This window comes from Athene noctua, chromosome 9, assembly GCF_965140245.1.
Source record: "Athene noctua chromosome 9, bAthNoc1.hap1.1, whole genome shotgun sequence".
NCBI lineage: Eukaryota > Metazoa > Chordata > Aves > Strigiformes > Strigidae > Athene > Athene noctua.
In genome coordinates, this window is record NC_134045.1 from 24,838,652 (window position 1) to 24,850,885 (window position 12,234).

At 55.9% G+C, this 12,234-nt stretch overlaps 1 long non-coding RNA gene across 2 annotated transcripts; it reads left to right on the forward strand.

The window, feature by feature from the left end:
- The first annotated feature begins 3,984 nt into the window (after positions 1–3,984).
- LOC141963810 (uncharacterized) lies at positions 3,985–11,502 on the forward strand. Of its 2 annotated transcripts, none has more exons than XR_012634210.1 (3): positions 3,985–4,135; positions 9,333–9,421; positions 10,865–11,502. It is a non-coding gene; the product is annotated as an uncharacterized LOC141963810 (long non-coding RNA). The 2 variants fall into 2 exon arrangements; XR_012634209.1 differs by lacking the exon at positions 3,985–4,135 and adding an exon at positions 4,285–4,582.
- Positions 11,503–12,234: the final 732 nt, after the last annotated feature.

Sequence of the window (12,234 nt, forward strand, 5' to 3'; positions counted from 1 at the left end):
AGAGAGATTACTTTTTAACGATTTGTGGAAATACCTTTCCAAAAAAAATCAATCGTGTCCTCAGATGAGAAATTTTAAGGGTGAATACATAAAATGTAAGGTTAACAGTTTCTTTTGGCCTGGTTTGGAATTGTAATTCTGTCGGCACAGTAAAATGCAAACTGCTGAGGACGATGTACCATGCTCATGTGTCACCTGTTTTGCAGTGGTTTACCATGAGAACGTGTTAAAGCAGCATTCCCAAATGCTGCAGCTATTCCTGCTCTCCGTGAGCATGCAACAACCACGGTTATTGCTGGAAAATGTTAAACCCAAGGTAAAAACAAATATTCACCGAATGATTTGTAAAAAGGACTGGAAGCGCACTAAGGAGTTTGAATAACAGCTCTAAAACAGTTTGAGTCTGCGAAAGAAGAGTGAAATACCTTATTAATTTTATGCAGTCTTTGGGGGGTTTAAAAACAGATCTCATTTACAGCTGATTCACATGGTGTCCATGTAAGTGGGTCTAAGATTTGTCCCTCCAAGCTGAAGGCAAGTGATCCGAGTACCTTGAATCAAGGAGCCTAGATATAGTCTAGTTCAGCTTCTGTGTGTTTTTTCTAATTACTGTTTGTTTCTGAGAATAAGTTTACTGGACAATGAAGCTTTATATCAGGCTAGTACAGTTCCCTGTAAGTCTTGTTGCCTTACTGCTCACGGTTGTTTGTCAATCTGTAGTTAAACAGAGCCTCAACCTGCAACGGTTTCTCTAGATCTCCTTCTCTTCCTACCCAGAAATGTTTTTACAAGATCCAAATGTCCACCAAGTGATCTGCCTCTCCCAAGTTCCTGCTTTTTCCTTAGGGTTCTTATTTTAAACCACAGCGGATGGGATTGTCAAAACCTCTTGGTCTACCTCTGCTTCTGTTTAAATAAGCCCAAGTTTTACTCTTGGTCTTAGTGAGAGATGGGCCAAGGCTAAAATCCCATTCTAAAGCAGTGAGTAGACCCAGGATGCCTCCAGTCGGATCCTGCTGTGGAGCTCCTGCAGCTCAGATCCCACAAAGCCACGAGGCGAAGCCTGAGGTTCCCTGTCCGAGGAGGAGATGAAGGTTTGAACCCAAGGGTTGGGTTTGTCTCCCTGCCGTGCGGTGTTAAGGTGTGATGGGCACGACAAAAGGGATTGGCACTTAGTCAATAGCCTTTCCTAAGCATGAGTCAGGCTTGCAGGAAAGGAAAATGTTTTCACTTGTTGAATGAAAACATGTATCTGGCTCCCAAGTGAGATAAACGCGTTCCAGTGGCTGTTTTACTACACATCCATGGCTGTATGAAGAGATATCCTGGAAACAGCAACGCTCTGGCAACGTGGAGTAGACTCTGCAAATCAGGAAGAGAACTGTTGTCTTGCTTTGTACAAACACCTCATCAAATCCAACCTGTTGTTCCAGAGGCAGATGATACCTGTTAAGTTAGTTCAGTGAGATTGTCAGCCACTGCTGCTATATAAGCTGGTGTTTCTCCTGAGCCACAGGAAGCGTAGTTCTTCTCTTTGTAACTGGATGTCATAATCCAGCTTTGATCATATATATGCTGATACAGTCTAATCTTGCAGTGCTCCCCTCACCCTCCTAAGACAAAGCAAAATGTGTATCCTCAGTCTGTAACCTGATGGAAACGCTCCCTGTGACTATCCGTGGAGACACGTCGCTGAAAGGGGAGCAGCTTTTAACACTTTGTCTTTCCCTTTTTTTTTTTTTATATCTCTTAAATGAGGTCCTTTGAGTGCTTTGCCACCAGCAGAAGCCCAGGCTGGCTTTAAGCAAAAAAGGACAAGCCCCCCCGGTGCTCAGATCTTATCTCACCTGTCCTATTTGCATTGAAGGCTGGACAAAAGGCAGCAGTTTCATAAAGCCAGGCAGCTGCAGCCACTGTGGCTCTTGTGAAAGAATGAGGAAGCTGCTGGGCTCAGCGAAGGCTGTGTTCCCCTTTCCTGCTGATGTACCAGACCTACTGCAGGAGCAAATGCTGCTTTCCTGGCCAGCCCATCAGTTGGATTCATCGGAGGAATTCAAGGTAATTCCTTTTAAAACTTCGTGGGGATGAAACCTTGGGGAAGGCATCTGCATCTTCAATGCTGGAGCCCCCGTGATAGCTGGGAAGGCAGCACTGGGAACAGGTGTCCTACTCTGTTTTGATAGCAATTAACGACAAACAGGATTAAGTTTTTGGAGGGTTTTTTTTTTCCCCTATTCAAGATTTGGAGGGCATTTGCCTGCCCAGACATTAACTCACAGCTCTTTGCCTCATCTGTAGCACCTCACGCACTGGAAATGTGAAATTATTCCCATGTGGGATTCTTTTTTTCCACTCTCAACCCTAATATTTCAAAACAGCGATAAACAGACCCTGCAAGTACCTGAAAATACCAGTACAGAGTGCTTGGGTTTCTGAGTGGGAGGATGTACACTACTCTCTGCTGGATCCACGTGAGTGCTCACCTCAGATCCTTCAGTCACAAGGCGGAGAACGAAGAGCCTTGAGCACGTGTTGAAGGATCAGAGTGACCTAGAGGCACGAGGCATGTCCCCACGTGTGCCACCAGCTGATGGCCCAGGGCTCTTCCAGCTGTGGTCAGAAACACCAGCTTGAGAAGGGAGCAGAGAGTTTGGGGGGGGCCTTAGGCATTATTTTCATCAAGAAATGACACTGCCTTAAAATTTCTTGGCAAATCGGTGGTTGGTTGGGGCTAGATGCATGTCGGGAACAGCCTCTGCTCCTCCTGGCTTGTGCAGTGTCATCGGTGCAAAGAGCAGAGGGGTGGCAAGAGCTGAGGGCTGTCTGACCAGCTGCTCGCACACACAAGTGAGATACCTGTTCCCGGGGAACATACTGGTGCTGTTTTCTCTCTGAGCTCGTTGCTGTGTGCGTATGTGAGGGCTTTGGGTTGTTTGTTGTTTTTTTTTTTTAATTTGTTCAGCGAGCGGAGCAGTCTGCTGCTGGAGGGTTTTTTTTTTTTCCCCCCTTCTCCCTCTCCCATCTGCTGGCTGAGCTGCTCGTAGGATGTTCTCTACCCCATGTCAGTATGAAAACCAGCAAAGACCCACCACGTAACCTGTTTCAGCTCATTAGAGCTGACGTTGGTGCGGGAGGCAAACGAGCGGTTCAGTTGATGGGACCAGAAAAGCCACAACCTCTTCTCCTGGCACAGCTGGAGCCGGGGACAGAGAGATGTGCAGCGCCCAGCCCCGTGAGAGACAGCCCCCTGCCCCCAAGAATTTCTTCTGGAAGTGGCAGAGATGCACGGCGAGGAGAGGTGACAGTGACAGATGCAGGAAGCAAAACCAGGGTCTCTTTGCTCCCTGGCGAGAGGCCTAATCGCTGCACTCTGCCGCTGCTGCTATTTGTAAAACGTCTGGAGATGCTGGGGTGGATGGAGGGCATTACCGATACGGAAGGAGCCCGCCAATGCTAATGGAGGAGGCTGTTAGCGGGGTGGACTTGCGGTCGACTGCAGCTTGGAAAATGGCCTCGAGGGGAAATGTGCTCAGCGTGCATTTGTGAGCTGTGCTTCTAGTTTGGGTTTTCATTCGGCTCCTGGAGCGGAGCTGGGTCGCTCACCCTTGCTCGTAGGAGCTGTAAGGGAGCTGGGTTGGATTGGGCAGACCGGGCTGGGCAAGCTGCTTCCTTCCCGTCCTGCCCGGGCTCCTGTACTCCCGACTTGAGTTAAACATCTCAACACATCGTACTTCTGCGCCACAAACTCCTCGTTTGCTTTACCCATCACCCTGCAACCAGCCTTCCCGTGGCAGGCGGCGATCTCGCTGTGCCGAAGTATCCTCTGAGGACTTTATCGATTTATTATTTTTTTTTTACTGTCGCTTTTAGACGACATTTTCACTCGGCCTTCTCATCCAAAATACACCCTAGCTGCATGTTTTCCTTTGGTTCTCAGCCGTCGCCCTGTGAAAGGCGGCGGAGACGGATTTGGAGAGGACGGAGGCAGGTTGCTGGCGGGGGTTTCCGCTAACGGGACCGTGCAGAAGGCGAGAGTGTTCCGTGCTCCTGCGTGGCTGTACAGTGAGCTGGGCACTTTGCAACCTGCCGGAGCTGGGATGAGGCAGAGAGGGAACACTACTCTTAAAAATACCCGGTAGGTGGGCTGGGGGGGGGGCGGGGGGGGGTAATGGGTAACTCCTTGAGTGCTTCCAGGCAGCGCCGCACAGGCTGCAGCGTGGCAGCAATTTAGCTGGATGCGGGCAGGATCGGTGCCAGGCATGTCCCGCTCTGCGCAGCATCAGCCCATGAGGGCCAAGAGAAACAACGCAGCCCTTCCTAGAAATGCGCTCTGGAGCTTAAAAGATGGACCTAATTGAAAAAATGTACCGAGGTTGTACCAGGGGATAAAAAGGGAAAGCCGGGCCGAGATTAACCTGGAGTTCAGCGAGCCGAGAAGCGCGGCAGCCGTGGCCAGGTTCCTAAGCCAGTTCCCCGCCACGGCCTCCCAGCCGCCCGCTGAATCCATGCCCGGCAGGGAGGTGGTTTGCTCTGGATGCAGGTCTGGCAGGAGAGCCCGGCACGCTCTGGTTTTGTGCTTCAGGTACGTGCACGTTTCCCGCTTCGCTTCCTCCCCTCCGCCGCAGCAGCTCCAGGCTGGCCGGTGAGGGCCGCTGCCACAGCCCGGTGGATTTTCTTTGGGGGTGTTTGCTGCCTGCACGGTTTGTGCTGGTTGTTCCGTTGGTCCTGCCAAGAGCCTGTGCTTTGGGAATGCTGGAGCTGCTCCAGTTTCCCCGGAGTCTGAATCTTCAGCTGCTTCCTCGTGACATCCTCCTCCCTTCCCGTGCCTGGCATCCCCTCCGGGTACCGCTCGCCCGCCCGGGGTGGCTGCGAGCCTCCCCCAGCATGCAGCTCCGGGAGGGAGTTTCTTTTCCCACCTCCAGGCTTCAGCAAGTCCCATGCAATATCCCCTTCTAGGAAAATTTCTGAGCCAGGCTGGGACCAGCCCTTTCCCCTGCTTGGACCAGAAGAGACCCGGGGCAGAAGCGGGGAGCAGGCGGCCTCGTCGCTGCGTTAGCACAGAGCCAGGCTGACGTGTCACCTGCGTTAGCGGACCCTGGGACTGGGTGACCCAGAAAGCTGCTTCCCCTCCCTCTTTTCTAAAACAAGCCCAGCTGGTGTTTGCAGGAGCAGCTCCTTCGAAGGGAGCCAGCAGAGCAGCTCCGCAGTGGGCTCTCCAGCCAAAGCTTTTCTTGTGGCCGGTGTTTGCAAAACACAGCCCTCTCCCTGTGGTTCCTCTGGCGTCTGGGAAGCCGTGAGCTCACCCTGCCTTTCCCCTTCCAGTGAAGTTAGGAGGCTGCCCTCTGTCCTCACCCCCTCGTCGGTGCTTCAGCCCCCTCCACCCTCCTCTGTGCAGGGGCAGGATGGGGCTGGTGGGTTGGGCCTCACTGAGCACAGGGAGAGGAGCAGCCCAGCTGCCAGAACTGGAAACCAGTCACCAGGCAGATCAGAGGGACCACCCAGGGTGGTTGCCTGGTCTGGAGAGACAAGTCTTCACCCGAGGAGGTCAGCCAGCCCCTTACTGACCCACCGAGGAAGCTTTACGAGCCTGTCTTCTTCCTCCCCCTGGTCTGCTGGCTTTTGGTGGGGTTTGGCCAGTTGCCCTGATGTCACAGCCCTGGCCCTGCCATGGGCACCAGGAGCTCCTGGGAGGGACATGGAGCAGAGCAAGGCTGCATGAGGGTCTTGTGGTGCCCATGGAAAGGGGATATCTGCCCCATGGGGCTGCCTCTGCGCTCAAGACTCGGATCTGCCCAACGCCAGTCACCCGGGGGCTTTCTCCAGTGGTGAACAGGGCTCCACACCCAAGGGGCTTCAGGCTGTCCCCAGCGTGGCTACCCCCTACCCTATGAACTTGCCCAAGGGTGTCTTTGCTTCCCAGGCCGTGGGGAGGAGAGGAAGGGGTGTTACGATGCTGTGTTTGTGCCTATCGGGTGTCACCACGCCAGCTGGAGCAGCGCTGCAGCCCGCAGAGCTAACCACAGTTATTTTAGCAGGCTGATATTTATGTTTGCCTCCCTGCCGCAGCAAGCCATCGCTTTCGGTCGCTCACGGTTTTAGCAACAACTGCTGCTCCAGGCCAGGCTAAATCCAGCCCTCCTGGGTTTGGGGCCGTTTGTTCTCACTCAACAGCAGCAAACAGGTAGTTTTGAAGAGAGGCATCAAAATAACTACTGTGGAAGGGGGATTGCTGCTGCTCAGACTGGGTTTGTGCTGCCAGGGAGGGGTCCCTGGCCCTGGAGGATGCACTGAGGTTGGGCTGGGATCTGGAAAGACCTGGCTTACCAGGCTCTGGCTCAGATCTTGTCCTTTAGCTCTTGGATTTTGTAGCTGAACAGTCAAAAAAAAAAAAAAAAAAAAAAAAAGTCATGAACCAATTAATTTGTTTTTCTGGGGCAAAACGGGAGCCACGGGTTGCAGACGTCTCTGCCCTGGCCTCTATGTCCAGCACCAGTGCCTGCAGCTGGGGCTGCAGCCTTTTCCCCGTGCCATCTGCCCGGCTTTTGAGCTTGAAGCTGTGCAATAACTCAGTTATTTGATAAATCAGAGGAGCCAGATTGGGAAGGAAATCAACCCTTTCCATATCTGTGATTTTCAGCAGACATAGCAGGACCAGGCCAGCAGAAACTGGAGCAAAACCACCCGTTTCCCCTCCCTGCTCGCCTTTATGCCTGTCCCAGCAGGGCTTGGTCTCATGCGTGGGGCTCTGATCTCGCCGGAGACCTCCCAAGCTCCTGGGATCAGTTTGCTCCGATCTCCAGGCGAAGTTCAAAGCTTTCCCTTCGTTCCTGCCTGCAGCCACGGGGTATTTAATGTGCGGCTGGCATTCCCCGCACGCCGGCGCCCTGGATGTGAACCGCTGCTTTTCAGCTCTGTCTGAAAAGGAGCCGTCTCGGGGCCTCGCCTCTTAATTGCGGAGGAGGTGAACATGAAAAAGCCTCTGGCTGCTTTTAATGCAGGCAAAGGCGGCCGCTCCGGAGGCAGAGCCTTCACCCGGGCATCCTCGCAGCGGGGTGGTACCCAAACCGGAGCTCTCATCCTGGGGATGGTGAGAAACCCTCTGCCTGGGGCTGTTCTCACTGCCCGGCTGGTTTTCAGGCTGGCAGGTCAGACAGGACGGGGGAGAAGACCCTGTCTGGAAGCTGGTGAACAAGGAAAAGACCCTTTCTGGAAGCTGGTGACAGTGCTCCCAGAGGCTGGGAGCGTCGCTGCTTTCTAGACATTAGAACCTCAGGGATGCTGATGGGTCCTGCCAGAGCTGGGTGTGGGACCCTCCTACTAAACCACTACTTGTCTTTCTAGGCACTTGGTAGCCCCTCTGACTGCTTGTAGGGGTGCTCAGTGGTCCAAGGGCTTCGGCTGCAGGCGAGGAGCACTCCTGCTCCTCTCTGTCTCAGCACCAGGCTGGATTGTGCAGTGGGGTGAGAGTAAAGCTGCATTTTCTCCTCACCCAAGGGCTTTGCTGGGCTTGAATGGGGCTGGAGGGGGGGATGGATGGGAGGAGCCGGGACTCCGCTAACCTGATTAACCAGGTTAGTAACCAACCTTGCAAAAATCCAAACCGTCTCGCTGCAACCTCCTCCCGCCCTCCCAGGGCACGGCTGGTCCTGAGTGGGAACGCCCCCACCCAGCCTCACCCCCCGGCTCCCCTCCTGCATCCGAGAGCAGCCAGGCACGGTGGGGAGGTGGGATGCAAGGGCGGGCATCGTGCCCCTGGCTCCCGGGACCGGGTAAGTGTCACCCCCTCAGAGCACTGCGGGCTGGTTTCGGCCTCACTCCACGTCCCCAGCGCACCCCCAGTGTCCCTCCTCCGCCCGGGCAGCACGGCCACGGCTCTAGTGACACTTGCCATGAGTGTCTGGGGTTTTTTGGAGCATGAACTCATCGGGGATGCAAATGCTTCTTGGCCTGGTGCCAGCACAGGAGAGAAGTCGAAGCCCCAGAACCAACCACCAGAAATCCTGATGAAATCCTGTCAGAGGGCGGGGGGGAGGGAGGAGGGAGTGATTTCTCTACCCAAGCATCTGTCCTGGTGTCACAAGCAAGTGGTGCTGGTGTTTACCCGTGGTGGGAATACAGGGCTAAAAGCCAGCGATGGTGGGGAGGGGGCTGCTGTGTCCTGCAAGGGCTTGGCCATGGGGGTCTGGTCCCAGAGGAGACCCCCACCCCACTACACTGTGGGGCTGGGTGTCCCCCACCCAACCCTCCTTCAGACCCGTGTGGCTGGGCTGGCTGGTGGTGGGAGCCACCAGCAGGTGCCAAAAATCAGAAAACTCGCCTCAAAACAAGTTTATTGATATTTAACCAGCTGCCACAATAGTTGCAAAGTAGGGGTGCCAGAGGGGGGCTCCGCTCCCAGCCCCGATCTGGCTCCTCAGCCACGGGGGTGTCACAGCTCAGGGTGTCTGTGGGGAGCTGATAAAAAATGCAGAATTAAAACCAGCAATGGTAAGTTCCCGCTTCCCCTTGCGGGCTGCTGCCAGCCCACCTCAGGGCTGCTTGGAAAGGTGAAGTAAAGCCGTGGTGGAGGTCAGGCAGGGGAAGTGGAGAGTTTTCTTGGCTCTCTGCACGCCCTGGGGCTTGGAAGAGCCAAAATGAGTCACTAACCCTCATCCCAATAAGCCTTTCCCAGCAGCTGTGGGCAGGAGGGATGCAGATTTCCCAGTAAAGTGATTTTTTGCCCAGAATCATTTTCAGCTGATTAAAAAAGCAATGTCCTGCCATGGCAATCATCCACCTGCAAGCTCCCGGGGTGTCGGGGATGCCCAAATGGAGCAGGACCACGTGCTCCCCAGCAGCACGACTGCCACCGGCTGCTTGGCTCAGCCCCGAGGGAGGCAGCCCCGGGTGCAACGCTGCAGCCGAGCATCCCTTTATTTCCCGCATGTGGGCTCGAGGTTTTCTCTGCAAACACCCATTGCCTTCACAAATAACAACCTGATTCCTTCCTCTCGTGACCTTCTCACCTGCAAACGTTTGCAGCGCTGACCCCGGGAGCGGAGAAACCAGGATGAGACACACACACACACACACACACACACAGAGCCAGCAACAGGCTCCTTCTTTGCCCTCCCAAAAAGTTCCTCCCGAAACTCAGCGGCCGAGATTGAGTCACTGAAACGCCGTGACATCACAAGCGGTTTTTGCTACCGAGCAGCCGTGCTTCCTGTTATGCCCAGGCGCCTATAGATAAATGCATACGCACGCATAGGTGCGTGCCTTTAGGGAGCAATCCAGTTCACTCTCCTTCCTCCCAGCATCGCTTCCCGCAACCCTCGCCTCGCTTTTTGCAGCTCCAGCGGCCAGAACCGGCGGTGGGGCTGGAGAGCTGGGTCCTGCTAAGAGGATGAAAACATGGGCCTCAAGTTATCCTGCCTGAAAGGTAGGTTTGGGTGGGTGTTGGGGTCTCTCCTGCTCCGGGAAGGCATCAGGGGGATGGTTGTGCATGGAGGAGCTTTAGGTGTTTCTGCTGCGGGCGGGATTGGTGTGGGTTGGCATCCTGGTGGCATTTAAGAAAGTCTCGCGGGTGAGCTGTTGCTCGTGCATTGCCCCAGAGCTGCTTTCCCCATCCCCTACCCCAGTCCTATAAAAACCTAAAGGGCCCGGTCGGTCCTGTGCTTTCTCCTGCATCTGGAGGATCTTTGGGCTCATGGCATCCCTCAAGAAATCAGTTTGGGGGTTCCTTAGAGGTGGGAAAGAGCCAGAACAATGGGATGCTCGGGGGTGCACGGATGGGATGCTCGGAGCCAGCCCGGAGGCTGGGACCTGGGGTACCCCAGCTCTGGGCTGACCCCAAGCATCCTTTATCCTTCATTGCTCTGCTCCCCCCAGGACTATTCCAGCCCGGATGATTTCGATCTTGCTGCTTTCTCCCAAACTTTATTTTCTGTAACGGAGTTCAGCTGAGCGATGTCTGCAGGGAGAGGAAAGCGGGAGCTTTGAGCACTCCTGGCCTCACTGCTCCGGGTGAGCAGGGTTAAGGCTGGATATCGCGTCTCCCATTAGCTCTGTGTCCCAGCGCTGACCCCTGAGCAGCTCGTATTAATCATCCTCGGGGTCATTAGGGATGGAGCTAATGAGCATCCCTCTCTAAGATGCAGAGCTGCTTTTTCCCTGGCTTTTCCCAAGCCCAAACCCTACGTGAGATGCTGGCTGTGATGGGCATGGCTGGGAATGCGTCACCCAATGTGCCCCCCTCCCATGTCAGAGATGCTGTGGGTGGGGTTGGGGGATTTGGGGGTCCCACAGGGACATGGGGTGACCAGAGAGGGGAAACTGAGGCAGGCAGAGAGTCCCCATCCTGCCTTACATCTTCCCCAAAGCTGGGGCAAAGCCCCGAAATAACCCCCCACCCCGCCAAACCTCTCCAACGAGCTTGGAATCTGCAATAAAATAAAAGACACACACCCCCCCCCTGCCCTTTTCCAGCTCCCTTATGTAAGGCAACGCTTTATCCTTAATTAAAAAGAGATTAAAAATATCAGTGTCTGTCCCCTCCGGGCATTTTCCTGCTTGGGAAGAGCTGAAACCTCCCTGGCTGCTGCCTGCGCCACGCGGGGCTTTTCTCCTGATTAAAAAAGCAGATTAAAGCGATCTGCTCCCCAGGGAGGCTGGGGGAGGAGGGGGGCTGCGGTATCCACCTCTATCAGACACCCCCAAATCCAGGATGGGGAGGAGGTGCGAGGCTGCAGCTGGCTGCTGGGAGCGGCTGTGGATTCTCTAGTGGCTCGTAAGGGGTTGAGCTGGACATGGAGGGAGGTGGGGGGATGCTACAGCCCCACACCTGATCTTCTCCCCACCCCTTGGTCCCCCCCCATTTCTGCAGGCTTGAAGATGTGTGTGAGCAGCGGGAACGGCAGCGACAGGACCCCAGCGGCATCCCCAGGCGAGAAGCACCTGCACGTGCCCTCCATCATCGTCACGCCACCCACACCCACGGGGACCACGCTGTCCCGTGAGGCCCGGCGGGTGGGGGGGTCACCGCCGTGCAGTCGGTGCTGAGCATGGGGATGGTGGCAGGGGGGGGACACAGGCCCGGCAGGATCTGTCCCCACTCCGCTGGGATGAAGCCACAACTGCCGGGATGTGAATCGGCCGGATCCAGCACCCCCAGGGACACGCAGGGCACCCGCCACACGGGTGGTTTTGGACACCGGTGACTGTTTTTTCTCTTTTTTCCTAAAAGAACCGGGGAGGGGGGGGCACCATGTGGCTCCTCCCCGGTGAATAAATCCCCTGGGGCTCCGCACTCCCCCGGTTTGGCACCCGCCGCCTCCCTTGGGTTGTGTCGGTGGAGCAGTGGGGTGGGCTGTGCCCCCAAAATCACCTGTATCACCACCACCACGAAGCTGACCTCGTGCCAGTGGGTGGCCAAAAGTGGGGTACACCCCCAGCCCCCATTTCTTCGTCAAGATTGAAGAAGCCGGTTGCAAACAGCACCGGAAAAATGAACTCGGCGTCGCCTGCAACCCGCCCTCGTGGCCCCGCCGGATCGGGCGCCATCCCGGGAAGGGAGCCGGGGGCGATGCTTCCCGGGGAGCGGCGGCACCAGGAGCCGTCGGGAGAGGCGGGAGTGTGAAAGCAGATGGAAATTTAATTTTTTAATGACAGCAGCAGATGGCAAAAGACACGCAAGTGGAGTCGCAGCGCGGCGGAGCCATTTATAGAGCGCCCGGCGGAGCTGCGGCACGTGCCGGCGGCACCGTGGGGGCTGCTCGGTTAACGGGTGGGGGGGCCGGTGGGACCCTCCTCCTGCAGCCCCCCCGGTGGGGGGGTGGTTGTGGCGTTCCCCAAGGCTTGGCCCCCTGCCTCAGCCTAGGGGCACCCCTGGGGCTATCCTCACCCCAAGGGTCAGGGCTGCTCCCATGGGTGCCCCTGGGGAGGGAGATTGGGGGGAGCTGGTGTCGTTTGGGGGCTTTCTGTTTCCATGGTTTTCTGTTTCTACCGTAAGTTAGGTTGCGGCCCCCCCCATATCGCCCAGAGTGGTGGGTGCCAGCGGGTTCGGCTGCTCGGCTGGGCTGGATGTGGGCGGGTGGAGGGATGGAGGGAGGGAAGGAAGGATGGAGGGATGGAGGGAAGGACGATGTAGCGCATGGACAGACGGCAGGAGGAGGGCTGGTTGCTGCTCTAAGGCATGGATGAGTGGGTAGGGGATGGGTGGGTGGGGATGAAAAGGTGAAAGCAGGAAGGCGTGGA